The following is a 25,857-nucleotide window of genomic DNA, read 5'->3' as shown; positions in this document are numbered from 1 at the left end:
GGTTCGCCAAACGACTCCTACTCTTTAGGAATACATTGATTGTTATACAATGGTTCATTGTTTTTATTCAATACCTATGAATTGATGGACAAAATAGTTTTGATAATTTGTAATAAGATTTATACTTTTTTATACACTTTGGTCGTGCTTGATCTTCTGCCCTTAAAGTCCTATAAGGGGTTACTTCTCCTTTTTTAGTAGATATATTTAAAAATGTATTAAAATATAGTATATATATATATATATATATATATATATATATATATATATAGAGAGAGAGATAGATAGATAGATAGATAGATAGATAGATAGATAGATAGATAGATAGATAGATAGATAGATAGATAGATAGATAGATAGATAGATAGATAGAACATGGTGATCTTATTATTCTTTTAGGACCTGCTGGTGTTATTTTTTTTTAACAAAGCTTCCATGAGACCTGAAAATTACTCAAAGGAAGGGACTCTTCATTGTAATAACAAAGATTAAAAGTTTGGATTCAGAGATTGGGTGTTATTGATAGCTGCTGTTGAATGTATAGGCGAGGGAATACTCACCTTGTAATGTGTGTTTTTGTTTTTCTTTTTTAATATTTTTTTTATTTTTTCATGGTACTGTATCTGGCTTCCAGAAAGGCAAAACATGTTCGGGCGGTGCGAACGTGTCGACGTCACCCCAGTCGTGTTCATTCTTTGTGGACCAGGAAGGACGGGTCGGTTTCTGCATTGGCGTGCATCCGGCCGGTGCACGCTTCTGTTTTGAACCTGCTTTTAAAGTCTTTTATGTAAGTGTATACGTTCGTTTTTGCAAATTAAAGTCATTTGGTTTTACACTATCTGGAGCCTATGTTTTTCCCTATGTGATACCACGTTGAGTTGGGAGTGATATGTGGAATAACAGCCATAACCCCATCGCGTGAAAGATTCAGGATCGCTTGAGGAGGAATCGCTATCCGGATATCCTTTGACTATTGTCGCCTGTGGTGACCCTCTGTAACGGGGGGTCGCTTGGATCTGGTAAGGAGCCAATTCATTCATTCGGTGTTGGGAAAAGCACAGCACATCTTTGGAGAAGATTTTAATTTGTGTACTTATAACTCAGCTGTTTGAAGTTTGTCCTTCACTGCTGCACTCCACTAGAAGTTTTACTTCACTGGTGTTTGTCTACTATATGGACATTCTATTATTATTTTTTGACATATGACTATATGGACATTATATAGAGTGTCTTTAAATACAATCTTTTTTCTTGATAGTTCATTTATGTAAAAAATTGCAAACATTTTTTTCATATTCTATTCTATTTTTTAATTGTTTATTTTCTAGAGGTATATGTACTGAGTTTGATATACTCATATTGTGTTTGGGGAACTCACACTCTTGACACGCATTTATGGTTTGTTTTTGTATTTAAATTGCACTTATTTGTATATGGTTTGTATTATATTTTGGAGGTGGTCTTGGAGACATTAAGATACTAAGACCCATATCGTGGGTCTGGCACATATACATACCCTACTCACATTGGGTATTCGTGGTTAGCGCAGTTCTTTCTTTTTGCTAAAACATGTGGATGGTCTTCACAGTTTGTGTCTTTAAAGTCTAGAAAAAGTGACCAAAAAAGCTGAACTTTGGCTCAGAGATTAATTTTTCTACCTGTCTTACTCCTCTCCTCTGACTTTTGCAATACTTTGTTTAGTCATTCTCTTTTTGACTGTTTCATAATTTCAATTAATCCTTTAGTGTCAACAGTGCTCACTTAAAATGTCATGGTCTCTGAAGCATGAGCTGCCTACACAGCATTAATGGAATTAGAGCTCTGTTTAAGTCCTTTGAGCATTTTAATTGTTTCGTAAAACTGAACCTAATGATACCAGTGAAATGTACAGTAGCGTCTTTATCTAGTCTCACTTTCAGTTCCCAGCCATGCTAATTTTGATTCCTGCTGTTTTCAAAAATAATTTGACGTTATTCATTTGCATTGTTGATTATTTTGCAATGAAAACAAATGTCAAGTTTTACAAGTTATTCTGAAAGTCAAATGAGAAACTTTACTGTAATTAAATGAATTACAAATATTAGAAGAAATCTGTCACCTACAGCATAACACTTGCATGTGCTACAACTCATTTAAAAAATAAATAAATTTTCTGCTGAATCTGTCAGTAGCTGTATTAATAAGTATACTCTTATGTTTATTTCTTGCCTGAGCACTTTAAATAATGCTCATCAGAAATGTTATATCTTCCAGAGTGCCCTGTACTCCAACAGGGTTCAGAGCAATCACCTCCTGTCCTTATAGTTTGCCAGTTTACCCATTAGAGGCAAAGTTAATCAAGTCAGTATGCATTTATGCCTGCTGCAATGGGTTGCCCAGATAGAAGTAGCAGAGTAGCTGGTGGTGGTAGCTTTGTCACGGGTGATGATGGGCAACCTATTCATTGGTACCAAGTATAGGTGGTTAAATCAGTTCGCTTATCCAGTCTTGAAACTAAAATATATTCTAAAAAGTGCAAAGAAGATTGTCATTACCCAATTCTTCCTCAGCCTGTGCCACCAATCACCCCTTGAGAAAATCTGTTTGGATGAAACACGTTTGATTAGAGTCTCAGTGTTATCATCACGCCACTGCACAACACGGATTGGCAGCAGCTTTCTTTCTCTCTATTAATTTTAATGGGAATTTAATTTAGCTGCTGCTAAAAATGACTGATTCTGGAGTTGTTGCTTATACTGTACATCCGGGGAAGAGCTGTGCTTGCAAAACATGCTGTGATTGCTGTATTTGTTTAAGCTCTGGTGAGTGTACGCTTTGTTAAAGGTGGTGGCACTTGGTGACTTCTTTACATAGAGATGATCTGCAGGTTTGGGGGAAGACCTCCTTTATGTGAATATCTTTGGACTTCTATTTAATATACACTTTATATTTGTCACACTTCACTTTATATACAGTGGGGATCGAAAGTTTGGGCACCCCAGGTAAATTAATGTATTAATGTGCATAACGAAGCAAAGGAAAGATGGAAAAATCTCCAAATGGCATCAAATTACAGATTAGACATTCTTATACTATGTCAAAAAAAGTTAGATTTTATTTCCATCATTTACACTTTCAAAATTACAGAAAACAAAAAAATGGCATCTGCAAAAGTTTGGGCACCCTGCAGAGTTAATATTTGTACTGCCCCCTTTGGCAAGTATCACAGCTTGTAAACGCTTTTTGTAGCCAGCCAAAGGTATCTTTGCCTATTCTTCCTTACAAAAGTGTTCCAGTTCTTTGAGATTTCTGGGCTGTCTGTCACGCACTGCTCTTTTAAGGTCTATCCATAGATTTTCAATAATGTTGAGGTCAGGAGATTGTGAAGGCCATGGCAAAACCTTCAGTTTACGCCTCTTGATGTAATCCCACATGGATTTTGAGGTGTGTTCATTATCCATTTGTAGAAGCCATCCTCTCTTTAACTTCAGCTTTTTCACAGATGCCATCAAGTTACCATCCAAAATTTGCTGAAATGTTATTGAATCAATTTTTCCTTCTACTCGGGAAATGTTCCCTGTGCCACTGGCTGCAATACAACCCCAAAGCATGATTGATCCACTGCAATGCTTAACAGTTGGACAGAGGTTCTTTTCATTAAATTCTGTGCCCTTTCTTCTCCATGCGTACCTTTGCTCATTCCGGCCAAAAAGTTCTATTTTAACCTCATTGGTCCACAGAACTTGTTTCCAAAATGCCTCAGGCTTGTCTATATGTTCATTTGCAAAGTTCAAACGCTGATTTTTGTGGTGAGGATGTAGAAGAGGTTTTCTTCTGATGACTCTTCCATGAAGACCATATTTGTACAAGTATCTCTTTATAGTGGAATAGTGTACCACAACTCCAGTGTCTGCCAGATCTTTCTGGAGGGATCATGCAGTCAAACGTGGGTTTTGAATTGCTTTTCCACAATCCTGCGAGCTGTTCTGTCTGATATTTTTCTTGGTCTTCCAGATCTTGCTTTAACTTCCACTGTTCCTGATGACTGCCATTTCTTAATTACATTCCGAACAGAGGATATTGACATCTGAAAATACTTTGCTATCTTCTTATAGCCTTCTCCAGCTTTGTGAGCGTCAACTATTCTCAGTTTCAATTTTCTAGACAACTGCTTAGAAGAACCCATGGTGCTGATTGTTGGGGCAAGGTCAGATGAGTCTGGCCATTTAAAACCTTTGAGATTGACATCACCTGGTCTTCCCAGACGATGATTGAGAACAATCTATGACACTGGCAGGTCTCAGCTTTGCAAAGTGGGCAGTGCATGCTATAAATTCTGCAGGGTGCCCAAACTTTTGCAGACACCATTTTTTTTGTTTTCTGTAATTTTGAAAGTGTAAATGATGGAAATAAAATCTAACTTTTTTGACATATTATAAGAATGTCTAATCTGTAATTTGATGCCATTTGGAGATTTTTCCATCTTTCCTTGGCTTTGTTATGCACATTAATACACATTTTTACCTGGGGTGCCCAGACTTTCGATCCCCACTGTAATTATATGTTGTCCATAAAGTCCATGCATTGAAAGTAGAAAAAAATAGGCATCACAGCTTGTTGTGTATGGGAGCAGTGTAGCCGCAGACCGGTCAGGGTGCCCATGCTGACCTGTGTCCACAGCCAAAAGCTGCTATAATAGGCACATGCGCATCATAACAGGACCACAGAGCAATGGAAGTAGGTTGCCTGCTCCAAAGTATTGTGTTTTCTTTTACATCATGTGGATGGCTGGGTGTAAGAGTCCAGGGCTTACTACGCATGCACCAAGTACACCTTTTCAACGATATTGGTATTGGTCTCTTTCAGCAGAGGGAGTTGACTTGGCCTTTAAATTCTCCAGATCTAAATCCTTTGAGCATCTTTGAGATATGCTGAAAAAAGTCTGATCCATGGAGACCCCCCCTCACAAGCTACAAGACATAAAGAATCTGCTGCTGACAGCTTGGTGCCAGATACAATAGTATACTTTCAGACATGTAATGATGTCCATGTTGCAATATTAGGTGGGTCATTATAATGTTATGGCTGACCATTGGATGTGAACCCTGCATTGCACAATAATGCATGATATAGTACAGACATGCACTATTAATACTCTAAAAGTTTTTCTTTTCATAACAAAACATGCAATTAGCTATTTTCAGTGATTCTGTACCTGTATGGCAGGGCTGAAGAAGTGAGAAAATGCTTGGGCTTGCCGGTGACATAATTGGAGCAAAAAGTCTCATTGAAGCTCAATGGAAAACTGTGGGAAGCCTGTTGAACCAGTGCAGGCAGGTTATTTTTATTTTGTTTTGACAGGGCATGCATTTAAGACAAAATGGCATTGCCTTCTCTATTGCCTACTCATCTGACACCTCTATGAGCTTACTTTCTGAATGCCCCCTCGGACAGATATCATTATTATGTTACAAATTTTGTTTCATTATGGAATTTGTTCAGTTTGGTTTAGGAATTTGTTTTCTTTTCATACAAATGTGTTTCATTTATACATTTTCTAACAAATTATTACTCTTCAGAATGATTAGAATTCATAAAAAAACGAAAAACAATCGACTTCTGTGTGAAGAAATAGTTGGAAGGTAAGCAGCAGTCCGGGAATCTGGCCGTGTGCATCCTTAACAACAATCATTATCTGTCAGCAGGCTTCCCCACTGACAGATCAATGTAAAGATAAAGAATGTCAGCATTGTATTGCAATAGAGAAATTTTAAAAAAATGGCATAGGGTCCCCCCCCCCCCCACCAGTCGGATCTGGTATAGATTTTAAGGGGGACCCCATGCCAAAATAAAATTTAAAAATTGTGAGCCCCCTCCCCTCCTGAACCATACCAGGCCAGGGAGGGCTATGCGGGAATATTTTTTTTCTATTTTTTTCTATTTTTTAGGAGAGTCATGATGGGCATTGAGGGACACTTTTTATTTTATTTTAATAAAGGATTTGTTCAAAAATTATTCCTGTGTTTCTTACTTTTTGATACTTTTTTGGTGAATGGGTACGGGTATGATGTACCTGATACCTATTCACATGGGGGGGTGTGGGATCTGGGAGTCCCCTTGTTAAATTGCTGGGCAATCTTTATATTCAGTGGGGAAGCGACAGCACCTTGTGACCGGAGCTGATGTGAGTGCCCAGCGGGCTGGATGACCGCCAGGCAACCGCGATCGCTCATGACAGAGCGAGAACCAGGGTCTGTGTGTGTAAACACACAAATCCCGGTTCTCTCAAGGGAGTAGAGACAGATTGTGTCCTCATACTAAGTAGATGAAGACCAATCTCTCTCTCCTCTTAGACATTCCCATTCCCCTTACCATTAGAACACACCTAGGGAACACAGTTAACCCCTTGATTGCCCCCTAGTGTTAACCCCTTCTCTACCAGTGAAATTTATACAGTAATTAGTGCATTTTTATAGCACTGATCACTGTACAATTGTCAATGGTCCCAAAAATGTGTCAAAAGTGTCCAAATTGGCTGCCGCAATATCGCAGCCCCAATAAAAATTGCAGATTGCCACACTTACTATTAAAAAAATCCCCTATTTTGTAGACACTATAACTTTTGTGCAAACCAATCAAAGGATGCTTATTGCAATTTTTTATTTTTCTTACCAAAAAAGTAAAAGATATTGGGGGTTATTTATGAAAGGCAAATTCACTTTGCACTGCAAGTGCACTTGCAAGTGCAGTTGCCCTAAATCTAAGGTGTAGATCTGAAATGAGTGAAAGCTCTGCTAATTTTATCATCCAATCATGTGCAAGCTAAAATGCTGTTTTTTTTTTTTTTTTTCCTTGCATGTCCCCCTCGGATCTACAGTGACTTCACTTTCAAGTGCACTTGCAGTGCAAAGTAGCTTTGCCTTTAGTAAATAATCCCCTTTGTGTTTTTTTTAAAAATTGTCACTCTTCTTTTGTTTATAGTGCAAAAAAAAAAAAACACAGAGCTGATCAAATACCACCAAAAGAAAGCTCTATTTGTGGGGGAAAAAAAGAACATCAATTATGTTTGGGTACAGAGTCCCATGACTGCACAATTGTCAGTTAAAGCAACGCAGTGCTGTATGGCAAAAAATGGCCTGGTCATTGAGTAGCCAAATCTTCTGGGGCTGAAGTGGTTAAGGACGCTGGTGGCTGGCTTCCCGGCCCACTTCTTAACAACCAGCTATTTCTTCGCACAGAATTTGAATCGATCGATCATTTTTAGACCAATCTGAATTCTAATTGGTCTGAAAAGTTGGAATTCGTTAGAAAACGAATAAACTAAATACATTTTAACGGATTTCAGCTAAATTCGTTATTATTTTATTTGGAGATTCAGATACATCCGAATCGCTGAATAACCAAAAATTTGTCTGAATTTGTATTCGGACCGAAACAAATTGCACATGTCTAAAAGAAATTAAAAGTAATTATGGGAAGAGTTGGGTCACACGGTGGTTAACCATTTGAGGGAGCATTTTCAATGCTATCCTGCTTAGAGTCCAGCGATCTTCTCCCTGCTCCAAGTTCTGCCTCTTGCACCTTCCTAACCCCTCCCCCAATCCCTTATAGTACCACAATCCACACCCCTTCTTCTCTCCCCCTACCCCCCCCCCCCCCAATTACTCCCCTCCACACCCCCCCAATTTTCTTTTTCTTTCTTCTTGTTTCTCCTTTTTCACTTTGCTTTCTTCTTTTATTCTTTATTATTCTAACCAGATAGGTTATTAAATAGTGATATGCCTTACTAGATTTAAAGAGATGTATAATTATCATGTTTTCCTTTTATTTTTTTTAACTCCTCCAGGATGCCGTTTATTAAATGCTGACATACTAGCACCAATTGTACCATCTTTTCCACTTGGGAAGTGCCTGTATTAATTGGATATGCTTGTACCACCCATTTAAAGGAGAAGTAGAGCCAAAGCCCTTTTGGCTCTACTTCTCCTGTGGTCCACAGGAGTGCAGTCCATTCTGTCATTCTGCACTACTGTGACACGTTTTCAGCAGACAGCGGACCGAAGCCCTCTGTCGGCTGGCATCCAAGAGCCAGGCCAGGCTGGGGAAATATTGCCACATATGGTCCACCCAGACCGGGACCTGATTCAGCCTTTCAGCAAGCCAATGAGAGGCTGAGCCAGCCACACCCGCCCCCTCCACAGCACAGCACTCCAGCGAGTGCAGAGGGGGGAGCAGTGCAGACAGCAGTGATAGACAGTCACCAGCTCTCTGCTCATGGAGCTCTGAGAACCGAGCCCTCAGCGGTGTTTGATTGCTCGGTTCTCAGTGTTAGAGCCGGGGGGAGGGGGGACAGATGCAGCACCTAGTGAAAGTACATATACATTTGTTCTGTGTAAATGTTTCAAAAAGTAATGTTATTAGGCTATTCCCTGCACTGGTCAAATGTCTTGAAATATTTTAAAACAGAAAACACTGCACTTGGCCATAAGATGATGCCAAGTTTCTCAAAGCCCTTGTACACTTGGTCGGAGATTCCATCGGAATGTGTCCGATCGGAGCGTTTTGTCGGATATTCCGACTGTGTGTGGTCTGCATCGGACTGTTTCCATCGGAATATCCGTTGGACCAACTTTTCCAACTTGCCGGAAATATTTTCCGACAAAATGCTCCGATCGGACATACTCCGATCATGTGTAGAGAATTCCAATCGGACAAAGTGCCACGCATGCTCAGATCAAATTCCTACACCAAAGCTATTGGCTACTAGCGTGAACATAGTCCCGTCGTAACGAAATAACGTCATCACGTCGGATTTTCCGACAACTTTGTCCGACCGTGTGTATGCAACAGTTTCGGACAAAATCAGTCGGACAAAATCTGACGGATTTGGTTGTCGGAATCTCCGACCGTGTGTACAAGGGCATAGGAATTTCCTATGATACTTCACACCATCTAGAAGCCAAATGAGGTATTTTCCTTTTCAAATTAATAAAAACATTTTACCAGCACAAGACATATCCTATAATATTTGTTTTTTCCCTATTTGCACAAAACAATTGTACATTTACTTTTATTTGGTGAATTGTTATGCATTTTTTTCATAATTACACTCTTAAATGTGAAAAAGGTCACTGGCCCATTACTTATTCTTAAGTAGAAAAAAAAAAACTTGAGATTTTGGAATGTCCTTCAGTAAAGTATGTTACTGATTCTATGAGAAAAATTGGATGTCTAAAAAATGCAGGAAACAACTTTAAATGATACTCATCTCTCAGGATTTTGACAAATTTTTAACTTAGTTCTATTTTCCTGCATGCAAAAACATATTGCATCATTCAAGAACTTTGCAAAGTAACAGAAAATAAAAAAAAAAATACTAGAAAGAATCAAATGCATCTTCTAAAGGTGATATCTGTTTGTAGCAACACTTATTTATATTTCAAATCATTCTTCACTTGTACAAGAAAGCTTTCAAAATAGATTTCTGAGTTTTACATTTTGTTTTTATCTGTTGTGGATGTTGCTGTTGCATAGACAAATTCTTTTTTCATTTGTCACTCTGGTGTTACTGCTAAAGTTCTGTTTTCTATTTTGAAGCCATTTTAAATGTTTGTAGAACTTACTTTTTTTATTTTTAGTTTTAGTTGTGGATATAATTTAGATAAAAACTATATAGGAGGGGGATACAGAGGACAAGAGGGCAAAACATAACCTGATATGATTATTTTTAACCCTTCTCATCTCTATTTGAAACTATAAAAAAAAAAACGATTTTGGCTGTATATACTGTGATATTTTAGGGGGTGTTAATGCAGTGGTGGTAGATGTGTTTTGGTGAGTCCATGTGAAACAGGAAGACTGCTTTAGGGCTTGGCGGCCCACTTTTATTGAAAAAGGAAAAATAAAAGTCCTACATCAGGTTGCCCATGGAGATGTTTTGCACCATCAAACAAGTAACACAAAACTGTTCAGCCTCCTACCTATGTCTTTCTTTCATGTCCCAGCCTTGTCTCTCTTTTAGGCTAGTACAGACACTTGGCTAGCATCTTAGTCCCACGCACTGCTCTCTTGCTACACCACTGTTCCACAGTGTCCCACACTGTCTTTGTCCGATGTCCAAATGGACAAGGAACCTGTCTTCAACACTGGACAGGCTTGGAAACATGCACATGCTGTCCCTGCAACTGTTTGTCCCTTGGATGATGAGCACACCTGTCTCCTGGCTGCAGTCACCTGTCTCTTAACCACTGGAGATCCGTGGTATAGCCGAATGACTGCTACAGCGTGGACCTGCTTTGCCGGGACGACGTCTATTGACGTCGTCCCATGCATGAGCGGCCTGCAAGTACCCTGAGGGGCGCGCGCGGAGAGCTCTCTGATAAGCGAGTCTATGAGACTCGCCTGATCACAGATCGGGGCAAGGGGTCGATCCCGACCCCTTACCACGTGATCAGCTGTCAGCCAATGACAGCTGATCATGTGACACAACAGAGCCGGTAATCGGCTATTTTTCCTCCTCGCACTGACAGCACGAGGAGAGAAAAAAAAGCCGATCACCGGTGGCCGTGAGAGGGACTTCAGTCCCGATCACGGCCAGCTCATCAGTGCCCACTTGCCCCCTGCCAGTGCCATCTAAATATTAAAAAAGTGCCACCCATCAGTGCCACCCATCAGTGCCCATAGTGCCACCCATAAGTGCCCACAGTGCCACCCATCAGTACCCACAGTGTCACCTATCAGTGCCCACAGTGCCACTTATCAGTGCCCACAATCTGCCTCAACAACAGTGCTGCACCTCAGTGCCACATATCCGTGCCCATCAGTGTCATCTACTAGTGCCCATCAGAGCCACCTATCAGTGCCCATCAGTCCCATCTATCAGTGGTACCTATCAGTGCCCCTTAGTGCCACCCATCCATGCCACCCATCAGTGCCATCTTATCTGTGCCCATCTGTACCCATCAGTACTGCCTTATCTGTGCCTATCGGTGCCGCCTTAACTGTGACTATCAGTGCCCACCAGTGCAGCCTATCAGTGCCCACCAGTGCAGCCTATCAGTGCCCACCAGTGCCGCCTCATCAGCGCATTTCAATGAAGGAGAAAAATTACCTGTTTGCAAAATTTTATAACAAACTATTAAACATGATTTTATTTTTTATTTTTTTTTGCATTTTTTTTGTTTGTTTAGCAAAAAATAAAACTCCCAACTGTAATTAAATACCACCAAAAGAAAGCTCTATTTGTGGGAAAAAAATGATAAAAATTTCATTTGGGTACAGTGTTGTATGGCCGCGCAATTGTCATTCAAAGTGCATCAGCGCTGAAAGCTGAAAATTGGTCTGGGCAGGAGGGGGGTTTAAGTGCCCCGTAAGCAAGTGGTTTATGGGATCCCTGCACTAAGGTCAAATCCTTGCATTTAGCAAGTCTTCACATTTGCACACTCACACAGCTTGCAGGTCTCCAATAAGACCTTGACACAAGATTGAAGGCTTTATCCCACTCAAGGCTCTTTGAAGTCTTTAAACTCTAGATCCCGATCTGGGATTACAAAACCCAGAGAAAACTGAAAAGTCAGTTTTCTCCATTCAGTACAAACAGCCTGGAACCCCTCACTCGGTATTTGTGAGAACCCTGTGTCAATGTTGTGTACATAATTTTTATACAGTGGCAGGGCCTAGCACTGTCACAATATATTTAAAGTATATGAAAACCTAATCACTTAAATCGTATATGAACTTTAACCTGTTAAAATAATTTCAAAGTATTTTTTAATATTTTTAAATCTATGGCTTTTATTAAAATGTTGTCTGATCCTGCTATAGGGTGATAACGCTCACCCCTTGTCACTCTGTGTGCTCCTATATTGTCACACTGTCTGTCACATTTAGAGACTATAAGTGACCATTTATATTTCAATATTTCTTTATTGAGTGTTAAGCAAGTTATAATTAAAAGTGTAATGATGGGATCACAAAGAATACAATAGTAAAGTTATTGCTAAAACTGTAGCTGGAGTAACTAGTGTATAATAGGAATGAACTTGATGTTCGGGTCTAATATAAGTTCAACTCGAACATGGGGTGTTTGCCCATTGACCGAACAGCAAACATTATGGGGTGTTCCCGACAAATTTTAACGCTGCGGACCTCTCCATAATGCACTGCAAGATCGCAGTGCATTGCTGTATGATGATTGGCCAACGCATGCACCTAACCTGCATGCCTTGGCCAACCACAGCACCCTCTGCTAAAAGAGCCATAATTAGCCAAAGGCAGGGTGTCTTTGGCCAATCATGGCTCAGGGGGACTAAGTCCATGCAACACACTATATAAGTCTGCTTACATGGTGGCCGTGTGTAGTGTTTTTCGTGTGGACAGAGAGATAGCTGTATGTATATATATATATATATATACATACATACTCTGCATTTAGCATAGACTATATATTCAGTGTTTACTCTATATTCATTCAGTGCAGGCAGTGTGTATATATACAGTATTTATATATATATATATACTCTGCATTCGGTGTAACTTATATCTACAGTGCATTCTGTTGTGTACTGTGTTTCTAATACATGTCAGGCGGTGCTTTATATATATATATATATATATATATATATATATATATATATATATATATATATATATATATATATACACACTCTGCTCTGCATCTACAGTGCATTCCGTGGTATACTGTTTTTAATACACTTCAGGCGGTGCACACGGTATCGACTACAGTGTGTACAGTGTCTACTACACTTCTGGTGATGCACATAGTATAAAATACAGTGCAGCCGGTGTACACAGTGTCTAATACAATGTGTACAGTTTCTACTACACTTCTGGTGGTGTACACAGTACACAATACAGTGCAGCCATAGTACAGTTGCTAATACAGTGCAGGTGGTGTGTAATACAGTGTGTACAGTTTCTACTACACTTCTGGTGGTGTACACAGTATTTAATACAGTGCAGGGCGCTTCTGACTCCCTGCTCACTTTAAAACTTCATTGGTGTGGGTCTTTTTCGGCATGTGTGCAACAAATCGCATCATTGCTGCTTGAAACCTATCTCTGAAGGGGATCAAGCGTGGCCATAACAGCAACCACTTGGGCACTACATGCTTCACCAGACATATGACAACCTGCCATACAGTCCATTGGCAACAGCACTTTAAAGACCCACATCAAAGAAAAAGGCGGACTTTTCCTTGCTCCTCCTCTGGGATCTCCAACCCTACTATAGTTCCAGTCCTCTCAAAAACCTGCAGAGGAATGAAGGTATAGAAATAGATGTCCCAAGTACTTGCAGCCAATCTGCTGACAGGCGTGAGCAGAGGAGAGCCGATCAGCTGCTCTCCTGATGGGGGTCTGTGCTGATTGTTCATCAGCGCAGCCTCCCCTCGGATGCCCACCCAGGACCACCAGGATGCTGCCAGGACCACCAGGGATGCCACCCACACTGGACCACCAGGGATGCCACCACACTGGACTACCAGGTATGCCACCCTAGACCAACAGGGAAATGCCAATCAGTGCCCAGGCAGCTGCCTATCCCCAATGCCTGCCAGTGACTGTGCCATCAGTGCCACCTATAAGTACCCATTAGTTCAGCCTTTCAGTGCCTGCCCATCAGTGCCACCTATCAATGCCCATCAGTGCTGCATATCAGTGCCACCCATTAGTGCTGCCTACCAATGTCCATCGGTGCCACCTCTCAGTGCTCATTATCAGTGCCCATCGGTGCCACCCCATTGGTGCGAGGGGTGATTTTTTGGGGATCTGGAAGACCAATTTGACAAGAGGGCCTCCCATATTGCCTGGTATGGATGGAGGGAACCCCCACACTGTTTATTTCTGCATTTTTCATTAGAAAATGAATAAACAAAATGAAATGTTACACATTTTAACTAAATTCAATACTATTGCCATTCGGATATTCGGATACATTCAAATCCCTAAATAATCAAAAATGTGTCCAAATTTAGATTCCCTCCCAAACAAATTGCACATGTCTATCATACAAGTTTAAGGTGAAAGCAGATATTTGTTTGCCTAAAACAAATTTTGTTTTAGGTCCATGGCCCATGTTAAAGGAATTTTTTTGAGGATTTGAGCTTTAAGGGCAATTGGGAAGTGTTGGCCCAGCATTTGAGATTTAGCTTTTGTTTTGTTTGTAATAAATGGTCTCGCTAAATTGAAAGAGGGTACATTGTATCTCTGCCAGGGAAGTATGTGAACTGGAGACCATCAGAATTACATCATCTGCAAATAGACCAGGTTTGTGGTCATATATATTTATCATTTATTATATGTCTAGCTCCATCTGGAGTTTGCCTTCTGAAACAAAATCCCACCTGATCAGAATGTATCAAGATTGGCAGTGTAGTAATACATGGGAGAGTGACTTGGCGAGAATTTTAACATCATATTGAGGAGGGAGATTGGTCAATATTTGCTAGTGAGGGAAGGGTTTTTATTAATTTTAGGAACTATAGCAATAATAGCTTGTAAATCTACAGGTGGAAGAGAAGCAGAGTGTCAGGTCACCTTGAGGCGAGGTGACAGATGCACACCGTAGGGATCAGGAGTGCATCGCAAGGTTGTGGACCCTACGGCTGACTGCTGCGGATGGGAGACAGGTCCCACCGGGGTTAGAGCGTAAGATTCCCTGGGGCGCAGAGTCTAAGAGCCAGCAGGTGTTTACCAGAGCCTCGACTGGTGAGGATGGACTTGGCTGCAACTGGCTCCAGGTCGCGACCCCCAGGGTCCCCCAGGGTCCCCCAGCTCACACCCACAGTAGGCAACAGGAGGATAGGGATGGTGAGGGACAAAGCCAAGGTCGGGGCCACAAGCAGACAGGAATAGTCAGGAACACGCCAAAAAGGTCAGGATCACAGGCAAACAGGGATAGTCAAAGACACGCCAAAGTCGGTAATGGAACAACAGAAGAGCACACGGCAGGTAACAGGAAGCTAAACACACAAAGGAATACACAATGGTTGATCAGCACTGTTGGCTTGCAGTGCACAGGTTAATATAAGGTTCCCTGATAGTGCCTGGGGTGGAGCCATGCTTAAAGGAGAGGTTATAAAAACCACCAGGTGGAAGTGGCTGGCCTCTTAGACTGAACACATGAGGGGAGGTAAGCAAACAGGAAGATCACTGCACAACCATGACACAGATGATATGGCCAGATCAAAACTGGTCACAAGAAATTAGGATTTCAGCTTGGAGAGCACTTTAAAATATAAAAGGGAGAAAATACATTTACAATACAATAATATACAAGAGGATTAAGAGGGCCCTGCTCAGAAGAGCTTACAATTTAATATTAGAGAGGCCATCAATCCCTGTAGACTTATGATTAGGTAGAGACTTAATAGTGGAGTCAATTTCTTTGGAAATGAAACATTGAGAAATGGCTCCTAGGCAGTCTGTGGATAATTTGGGAAAATTAGAGGCCTGTAGAAATGCATCAATAACAGATGAAGAGGGATACGGAACTGAACTGTCCCTTTTTATGTCATATAAGGCTTGGTAGTAGTCACTAAAGGCATTTGTGATACCTTAGGGGTTAACAAGTTTGTATGCAGTAGTGTGGTGCAAAATATGCAGTGTTTTCTGCTTAATTTGCTGTGACCTCACTTTTCTGGCTAACATAGTGCCAGATTTATTGCTAAGGCTTTGCCATATTTTAAGTTAATGTTATATTTATTTAAAATGAAGGATACTAATTGTTGTCTGTCTACCATTATGGTAGAAGATAATTGGGGGATGATTGGTTGGATTTGTTTAATTTCTTGTCCTTAATTGACTGTAGTATACATATTTTCAGTCTGTCAGGTCTTCTGTTTCTTTACAAAAGATGTAAGTTTTATCAGTATACCGTGCACATATGCTTTGTAGGTTTTCCAAAGAGTAAAGCTTCTCTTCTCAGAGACAACATTAAATTAAAAAAACTGAGCTTGAACTATCTGTTGGTAAGTTTGCTGGTTAATTAAATGAGAAGTGCTAAGCCTCCATATATTATGTGATGAGTTGTGTGGGTATCCTCAATTTCGATCACAATACGTGCATGGTCGGACCATGTGATCGTACCACTTTATGACGTGGAGATATTTTGTAGTAACCTTTTATTTGTTAAAATATAGCCTATCATGGAATAAGAGGCATGTGGTAATAAAAAGAATATATACGGTAGTCCTTTTAAGTTCTGTGGTGACAATGCCAAACATCATATAGTTTATATCTGTGCAGAAATTTGTCTAGAGATTGGAATAAGGCTTTTCTGGTATAGAAAGACTCTATGGGATGGTTTTAGACCATATCAAACTGTCTGCCTATTACAAACTGTCCTTGATGAATGTCTTGAATAGTTTTAGGTAATGTGGTTAAAAATCTGAGTTTGTTGGTGTTCGGCCATGGACATTTATGTATATAGAGTGTGGTTAAGTTCAAAAACTACAATATCTTCTCAAGTATCTTCTCTGAAGGTCAGAGATTTCTTTGACATGTTTAAAGGTATTAGACTCACTAATTGCATTCAGAACTCTATTTCTTTTTTGGGCAATTTGCAATTAAAGGAATTTCATAACATGAAATTGTAGGCATTTAGGCATTTAGAAGATGAGAAATTAGATTCTTAGACCAGGAGGACATCTTCCTTGAGTGCCTAGGCTTCCTTTAGTAAGGTTGTGTCCTTGTAAGGGCTAATAAGTCTCTTTAGCATTGAGCAAGATAAAAATCAAGGTCATATTATAAATGGGTATAGATGCTAAATACTGGGATAAGAACTATAAGCCCTTGTACACACGGTTGGACATTCCAAAAACCAAATCCATCGGATTTTTTCCGACGGATTTTGGCCGACGAATTTTGTCTGAAACTGTTGCATACACACAGTCGGACAAAGTTGTCATAAAATCCGATCGTACTTAACGTGATGATGTTATTTCGTTAGGACGGGACTACGTTCCATGCTAGTAGCCAATAGCTTTGGTTTAGGAATTTGATCTGAGCATGCGTGGCACTTTGTCCGATCGGAATTCTCTACACATGATCGGACAAAGTCCGATCGGATCATGTTGACGGAAAATTTTCAACATGATCCGATCGGACTTTGTCCGATCATGTGTAGAGAACAGTCCAATGGAGCCCACAAACAGTCGGATTATCCGACAACATGGTCCGATCGGCCCGAATGTGTACAAGGGCTAAGAGATTAAAAAAGGAAGCAGATGTCGCCAGTAGTTGAGCACATAGCTGACATGGCAGCCTCAGGATCGTAGCGTCCACCTGCAGTAGGATCAGGGAGGATGGTTGCAGGAGGCTGGTATGAAGGTTAATGCCAGGAGAGTCATTAGTAGACAAAATTGAGCAAATAAGAACTGGTTCCTGTATAGGATGTGACCGGAAAAAGGAATAGCAACAAAAACAAAAAGTATAGCTAAGAACATTCTTCAAGAAAGCAGGATCAATAGGCAGCCCAGGGTGCTGTGGTATTCTTGGATTGTGTGTGTGGGGGGGGAGTACAAGGCAATAAATGCTTAACAGGTAAGATAGAACAATGACAGTCATGAGCTCCTTCAGGTAGACCTGAGTATAAAAGGTGGTAGGAAGAGGAAAACGACAATTGTAAAGAAGGGTGTTGCTGTGAAAATTAAATCATCTAAATATTAGAGTGCCTTGTTTTTTGCCAAATAAGATTTGGACATCTGTTGGAAAAAACTTAAGTTTCTTGAATAGGACAGGCTATAGATTGGGACAATTGTGCTGCTCTGTCTCAAGGGGTTTCATAGGGAAGCCCTGTTTGGAGCTCAGCTGGAGCGCACGCTGCGTATCCACCGATTGGACCCTGAACAGCTTTAATATTTGGAGGTGATTTTTTGGGAACCTTTCTTTCTCTTGCCCTGGGAATCAGTATTCAGGTCCCCATTTTACACTTATGAAAAAATTGACTGCCTTAATAAAAGAATCAGCGTCAATTTGTAACGGATGGACTCTTTGAATAGTGCAGGATTGGTCCTGTTTTTTTCCTGGCAATAAGAGAAAAACTTTTTTAAAGTCTTTTATATTTTCATTTTTATTTTTATTTTAATAAGTTTTTGGCTTTTATGTATGGAATCTTTGCTACTCCACTCACTTTTAAATAGTGGAAGTATCAGATGGTTTTATATTTTCTGTTAAATAAAAAAAAAATGTTTGCTGCCAAAACAAATAGTGTTCCCATTTAATTACGAAAATACTACACTATGGAGGTCATTTTTTATTACTCCCCATGAGGAACTTACTGGAGATATTCGGATGTGAAGGAATATATCTTACATGGGCCTGAGCGCTGGAACTGCATGAGGCTAGGAACAGTGACACATCTAAAGGAACCTCACCTACAGGCACGGTACCCCCGTAGGGGTGTAGATTTCTGGTGATTGGGGACCCTTGTGGGGGAGCACCCGAGTCACCTGAAAGACATATATGAGCACTAAAGTCACTTTATGAATACATTCTACTGCTGGATTTCCACAATTGAGGACTTGTTTTATGGACATTAAGATTTATCATTCATTTTTGATTTTTTGGATTGATTGATTTTTTGATTTTTTGAGTAGTATATATATTTTTTGATATATCGATTTTTTGATATATATTTTTATGTAATTTTTATTTTATTTTATTCTTTTTTTCCTAATTTTCCATTTGTCTGTTTTAGTTTGCTTTTTTGCACTATTATATCTATGTGGATCTGAGTATAGGTTTATATATGTTTATACATTTTTATAGTCACAATTGGTATTTATTTTTTACACACTTGCACTTTTTAACTTGATAAGTTTATCCTATGCAGTTAAATACTATAAGTGATCTAGTTAAGATTTAATATAATCTAGCACTTAAACGATTTCTAAATACTAACTGCACTTCTATTACTGAGCACTACACTATTACTTTGCACTTTTCCTGCATACGCACTTTTTATAGGTACTTTGTACCCACTTACCGCTACATTTTACTGATCCTATCCTCTAGGGACATGGTAGTTATGATATAGGTCTGATACAGATACCAGGAGAAAGATCATTGCACTATAATAAATTTAATAAACTGATGGGATACCTGGACCCTTAGAAATATTGGGGTCCATCTCTAGTACCAGGTAGCACCAAATACCCCATTTTAATACATTATTAAATTCTTTTTTCTTAGTGTGTTCTGATACTGGTTTTGCCAGCAGTGGCAAAAGCTTCTATGGAAAACTGATGTTGCATGTCTATTGTGGGACCATCAGTGTCTATAGGACTCTGTGAAGGGCAAAGTAAATCTTTCTCGCTTCTCACTAGGGATGAGCCGAACACCCCCCGGTTCGGTTCGCACCAGAACTTTCGAACGGACCCCAAATTCGAATGAACGTTAGAACCCCATTGAAGTCTATGGGACTCGAACGTTCAAAATGAAAAGTGCTAATTTTAACGGCTAATATGCAAGATACTATCCTAAAAAGGGTTTGGGAACCTGGCTCCTGCCCCAGGGGACATGGGTCAATGCCTAAAATGTTTTTAAAAATGGCCGTTTTGGCGGGAGCACTGATTTTAATGATGATTAAAGTGAAAAAAAAGTGAAATATTCCTTTAAATATGGTGCCTGGGGGGTGTCTGTAGTATGCCTGTGAAGTGCCACGTGTTTCCCGTGTTTAGAACAGTCCCTGCACAAAATGACATTAAACGGAAATAACACAATTTAAAACTGCTTGCGGTTTTAATGTTATATCTGGTTCCTGCAATATGGTTGAAAATCATTGAGAAAAATGGCATGGGTAGCCCTCCCTACCCATTACCAGCCCCTTTAGGTCTTGTACGCATATTAAGGGGAACCCCGTACCCATATTAAAAAAAGGAAATGCGTGTGGCCCCCAGGCCCTATATACTCAGAACAGCAGTATACAGGCGGTGCAAACAAGACAGGGACTGTGTAGGTTTGTTGTGTTAAGTTGAATCTGTTTGTAATTTTCAACTGGTACATTTTTAAAGTGTAGCTCCAGTCAAAAAAACGATTTTAAAGCTTTTTGGAAAACATAGGGAAGGGTTATCACCCCTGTATAATTTGTTTTGTCGTCCATCTTTTTTCATCTCACTTGCTGTTGTCTCCTTCCATTTGCAAGTAGGAAATGTTTGTAAGTTGGATGTTTGAAAGTAGGGGCCTTCCCTATATGCTCTGCAGAAATGGCGGAACAAGGTGTTGGTTTTGCCATAACAACTCTTGGTGGGCACTGGAGTGCCCTGCTGTGAACGATTATATCAAGAATTGTAATTACATGCCATTGTTGAACAGTGGTAGAAAAATTAACCTTTGGTGGTTGTGGTGCTGGTGCCACAACACTATAAGTCCTCACCGTTACTCTGGGTGGGCACAGGAACGGGCCCTCCTGTGAAATATTACATCAAGAATTGTAATTACATGTCCCTGTTAGGGGCAGAAAATTGGGCCTTAGGCACTGGTGCTGGTGCCACGACACTGCAACCTCTAACATATACTCTAGTTTTATTGCAGGAATTAGCCCTGCTGCAAAGCATTGCATCAAAAATTGTAATTAAACGCCCCTGTTAAACAGGGGCAGAAAAATTGGGCCTTAGGCACTGGTGCTGGTGCCACCACACTGCAACCTCTCCCATATACTCTAGTTTTATTGCAGGAATTAGCCCTGCTGCAAAGCATTGTATCAAAAATTGTAATTAAACGCCCCTGTTAAACAGGGGCAGAAAAATTGGGCCTTAGGCACTGGTGCTGGTGCCACCACACTCCAACCTCTCCCATATACTCTAGTTTTATTGCAGAAATTAGCCCTGCTGCAAAGCATTGCATCAAAAATTGTAATTAAACGCCCCTGTTAAACAGGGGCAGAAAAATTGGGCTGATGGCATCACCCAGAGCCAGAAATGTTCTTCCAACATATCAGCGGAGGAGGAAGAGGATAGACAATCAACATAACAGGACAGTCACTCAGCATCAGCATAGGCAGTCTTGAAGGGATGTGGTATTTCAAAAAAAATTATTCTGTTACATCAGCTTCAGGTGCTTGGTAGCTATGGGTGATCCAAGACTGATTCATCTTGATGAAGGTCAGTCGATCAACTGATTCGGTGGACAGGCGCACCCTGTGATCGGTAACAAAGCCACCAGCAGCACTGAAGGTGCGTTCCGAAAGAACGCTGGATGCAGGACAGGCCAGTAGCTCAATTGCATACTGTGCAAGCTCTGGCCAGTGATCCATCCTCAAGAACCAGTAAGCCAGAGGATTTTCGGTGGGAAAGGTGTCCAAGTCTGACCTTGCCCCTAGGTATTCCTGCACCATGTAAATCAGACGCTGGCGATGGGTGCTGGAACCGATCATACCTTGGGGCTGCGGACTAAAAAATTGTCTGAAAGCATCAGTCAGACGGCCACCTTCTCCACCGCTCCTTCTGACCGATGCCTCAACAACACGTTGTCCAGGACCAGGAGTTTGTAACCTCCCAGTCTCTGGGAACGCGTTGCACAGACCTTTCTGCAAGGCCTCCCGGAGATGTCTCATCCTCTGCTCCCTCTGCGATGGCAAGATAAGGTCGGCAACCTTACCCTTGTACCGTGGATAAAGGAGAGTGGCCAGCCAGTAATGGTCCCTCTCCTTGATCCGAAGAATACGAGGATCCTTCCGCAGGCTTTGCAGGATCAGGGAGGCCATGCAGCGTAGGTTAGCTGAGGCATTCGGTCCGGAGTCCTCTGGGTCACTAAGGACAACATGATCCGCAGCTACCTCCTCCCAGCCACGTACAAGTCCACGTGTTTCTTGGGACTGTAAATCATCCCTACAAGACTGCTGCTGCTGATGCTGAGTGCCAGCCTCCACCTCAATGCTGACACAATCATCCTCCTCCTCCTCTTCCTCCCCCTCATCCTCTTCCTGTGTGATGGGTGGCATAGCAGGAACACTGTCTGGATAAAGGGGGCCTTGAGAGGCAAGGAAGTCCTCCTCTTCCTGCCTCTGTTCTGCCTCAAGTGCCCTGTCCATTATTCCACGCAGCGTATGCTCCAAGAGGTGGACAAGAGGTACAGTGTCACTGATGCATGCACTGTCACTGCTCACCATCCTTGTGGCCTCCTCAAACGGTGACAGTACAGTGCATGCATCCCTGATCATGCCCCACTGGCGTGGTGAGAAAAAACCGAGCTCCCCTGACCCTGTCCTGGTGCCGTAGTCGCACAGGTACTCATTGATGGCCCTCTGCTGCGTGTGCAGCCGCTGCAGCATGGCCAATGTTGAGTTCCATCTGGTGGGCATGTCACATATAAGGCGGTTCTTGGGCAGGTTCAACTCCTTTTGGAGCTCAGCCAGCCGAGCATAGGCATTAAATGATCGGCGGAAATGCACACAGACTTTCCTGGCCTGCTTCAGGACATCCTGTAAGCCGGGGTACCTGCCCAAGAACCGCTGCACCACCAGGTTAAGGACGTGAGCTACACAGGGCACATGGGTCAGTTGTCCCTGTCGGAGGGCGGAGAGGAGGTTGGTGCCATTGTCGCAAACCACCATTCCTGGCTTAAGCTGGCCTGCCCCTGCAGAGCTGACAAAACATCCGCCCCAGTGTGGCTCCTGTCCCCCAAACAAACCAGCGCAAGCACGGCATGGCATCGTTTTTCCTGCGTACTTGCATAGCCCCTGGAACACCTACGGAGCACCGCTGGTTCTGAGGACAGAGCACTGGAAGAGGCCATGGAGGAAGAAGAAGAGGAGGGGGTGGAGGAGAGAGGTGTGTCACAACCAATAGTAGCATTTTGGAGGCGTGGTGGCGGAACAACCTCCAACACTACTGCACCTTGTCCTGCATCCTTCCCAGCTGCCAGAAGAGTGACCCAATGGGCCGTGAAAGACAGGTAACGTCCCTGTCCATGCCTGCTGGACCATGAGTCAGTGGTAATATGCACCTTACCGCTGACCGCCCTGTCCAGCGAGGCAAGGACATTGCCTTCCACATGCCGGTAGAGAGCCGGAATCGCCTTCCGTGAGAAAAAGTGGCGTTTGGGGACCTGCCACTGAGGAACCGCACATTGTACAAACTCACGGAAGGGGGCCGAGTCTACCAACTGAAAAGGCAGCAGTTGAAGTGCTAGCAATTTAGCCAAGCTAGCATTCAACCGCTGGGCATGTGGTTGGCTGGGAGTGAACTTCTTCCGCCGGTCCAGCAGCTGGGGCAGGGACATTTGCCTGCTATAATCGGACGTGGGTGTACCGCTAGCAGAGTTCCCGGAAGCACTTGGCTGTGACACACCTAATTCTACACCTTCATTCCTCTCAGAGCAGGTTTCAGAGGGGATTGAAGGTCTAGTGGGGTTGGAGATGCCAGCTGATGAGGAGCAAGGAGAGGTCCGCTTTGTTCTTTGTTGTGGGTCTTTGAGGTACGCTTGCCAACGAGCTGCATGGCAGGTCAACATATGTCTGGTCAAGCATGTGGTGTCCAAGTGGCTGATGTTTTGGCCACGTGAGATACGCTTGAGACATATGTTGCAAATAGCAGCGGTGCGATCTGATGCACTCGTCTCAAAAAAGGCCCACACCAAAGAACTTTTAGAATAACGCGCAGAGGCAGCGCTCTGCACAGGCGGAGCTCTGCGGTGTGATTCAGTCGGTGTGCTGCCCCTAAGCTGGCCCCCGGAGGGCATCCTGCCTCGTTGGACATGTGCCTCCTCCTCCTCCTCCCTCCTTTCAGGCACCCACGTGGAGTCAGTGCCCTCATCATCCCCTCCCTCTTCATCGCTGTAGCAAACCTGGCAGTATGCTGCAGCTTGTGGAACATGACTGCCAGATTGCTGTCCTTCTTGAGCATCCCCTCTGTCTGCGCTCACGCTACTGCCTTCCTCTAGCTGAGTGTCATCATCAGAGCCCACAAAACACTGGGCATCCTCCTGGAGCATGTACCCAACACTGTGCTCAAAGAGTTCAGGAGACTCCTCAGGAGGACGTGGTGGGTCTAGGGAAGGAGTCACTGATGATGACATTGAGAGGAGGGAAGACGATGCGTTGGCAGCTGCTTTGCTACTACCCTGAGACTGGGTGAGAGAGGATGAGGAGGATGAAGAGGGCTTGGTCATCCACTCTACCAAGTCGTCCAGCTGCCGAAAAGAAGGACAAGCATGTCCCATGGCCACATGCTGATGACAATGCACCGCGTCCACGACCAGCACTGTTGTCTCTAGATACAGAGCCTGCTTGCCCTCTTTTATCGGCTCGCGCCTGTCTGCCTCTCCTTGCTGGCCTTCCAGACATGGTAATGGCCTGAAGGGAGTTGGGTAAAACAGCAGTTGGGTAGTGTATATTGTGCTGGAGGCACACAACACCCACTAACTCCTGCAGATGCCTTTATTATAGAACACCAGAGATAAAGAGGTATATACAGATGTATACTGTGCTGTGCTGGAGGCACACACAACTTCCAATAACTCCTGCAGATGGCAAGTGGGCTCAAATAGAGAACAGCTATGTAGGTGGATATAGCGGTATGTACTGGGTACAGAGCACGCAGACAGCACGCACTATCTCCTAACACTACTGGGTACAGAGCACGCAGACATCACGCACTATCTCCTAACACTACTGACTGCAAGCTCTATTATAAAAGATAGACCACTACTACTAGCTATATAGGTGAGGTGAATATAGCGGTGTATACTGCGGTCAGGGCACGCAGACAATAACCAGAGAACACCAGAGATAAAGGGGTATATACAGATGTATACTGTGCTGTGCTGGAGGCACACACAACTTCCAATAACTCCTGCAGATGGCAAGTGGGCTGAAATAGAGAACAGCTATGTAGGTGGATATAGCGGTATGTACTGGGTACAGAGCACGCAGACAGCACGCACTATCTCCTAACACTACTGGGTACAGAGCACGCAGACAGCACGCACTATCTCCTAACACTACTGACTGCAAGCTCTATTATAAAAGATAGATCACTAGCTATATAGGTGAGGTGAATATAGCGGTGTGTATAGTGCGGTCAGGGCACGCAGACAATAACCACTACACAACAGCAAGATAGAAAATCGTCCGAAAACGATCGGTGTGTACTGTGTTGAAGGTACACAGAACACCCACTGCTTCAGACGCAATGGCGGCCTTATATAGTGTGGGGCGTGCACTACACAGCCTGAGCTATGATTGGCCACAGGCATCCTGCCTATGGCCAATCATGGCTCTCCTCGCTGCTGGCGCTGCGATTGGCCAAGCATGCGGGGTCACAGTGCATGCTTGGCCAATCATGAGCCAGCAATGCACTGCGCCATCGCAATTTGACGCGAACGGATCAAAATGTTCGGATTTCGCCGAACGGACGAACAGCCAATGTTCGAGTCGAACGTACGTTCGACTCGAACACGAAGCTCATCCCTACTTCTCACTTTATTTTGGACAGTCTGCAAGTGTTGGGTGTTTCTAGGGTGCTTGTGTACCCTGCCTGCAGTAGTCTGTGGGCTGTAGAGTATGAACAGAAGCCTCAGGAAGACAGACCAGTGCCATATTGGGTCTCCTGTGATCCTGTTGCCGGGTAGAAATTGATGAGCTTCTGTGGAAGCTCTGCCAGTTTATGATGCTTTGACATAGTGCTTGGAGCACTAGGAAGCAGGGACAGGAGCAGAGTTTGTTGTTTTCCCCCTTCTGTGGTTGCTGCTGATATTACAGGTCAAGTAGAGCTCAGGATCAAGTGGACATCTGAAGCAGCGAGCATATGCATCCCTTCTTAAAATTTAACTAAAGGAAAAACTTTTTTTTTTGCTTTGGATAGAGTGCAGAGGGATTTTAACACTTGTCTGTTTTTATTTCTGTCTGTGCACCCTCTCT

This window comes from Lithobates pipiens, unplaced genomic scaffold, assembly GCF_037356315.1.
Source record: "Lithobates pipiens isolate NorthernLeopardFrog02 unplaced genomic scaffold, aLitPip1_a1.2 Scaffold_27, whole genome shotgun sequence".
In the NCBI taxonomy this organism is placed as follows: domain Eukaryota; kingdom Metazoa; phylum Chordata; class Amphibia; order Anura; family Ranidae; genus Lithobates; species Lithobates pipiens.
The sequence above is the reverse complement of the archived record's forward strand: the minus strand, read 5'-3'. Positions refer to the sequence as shown.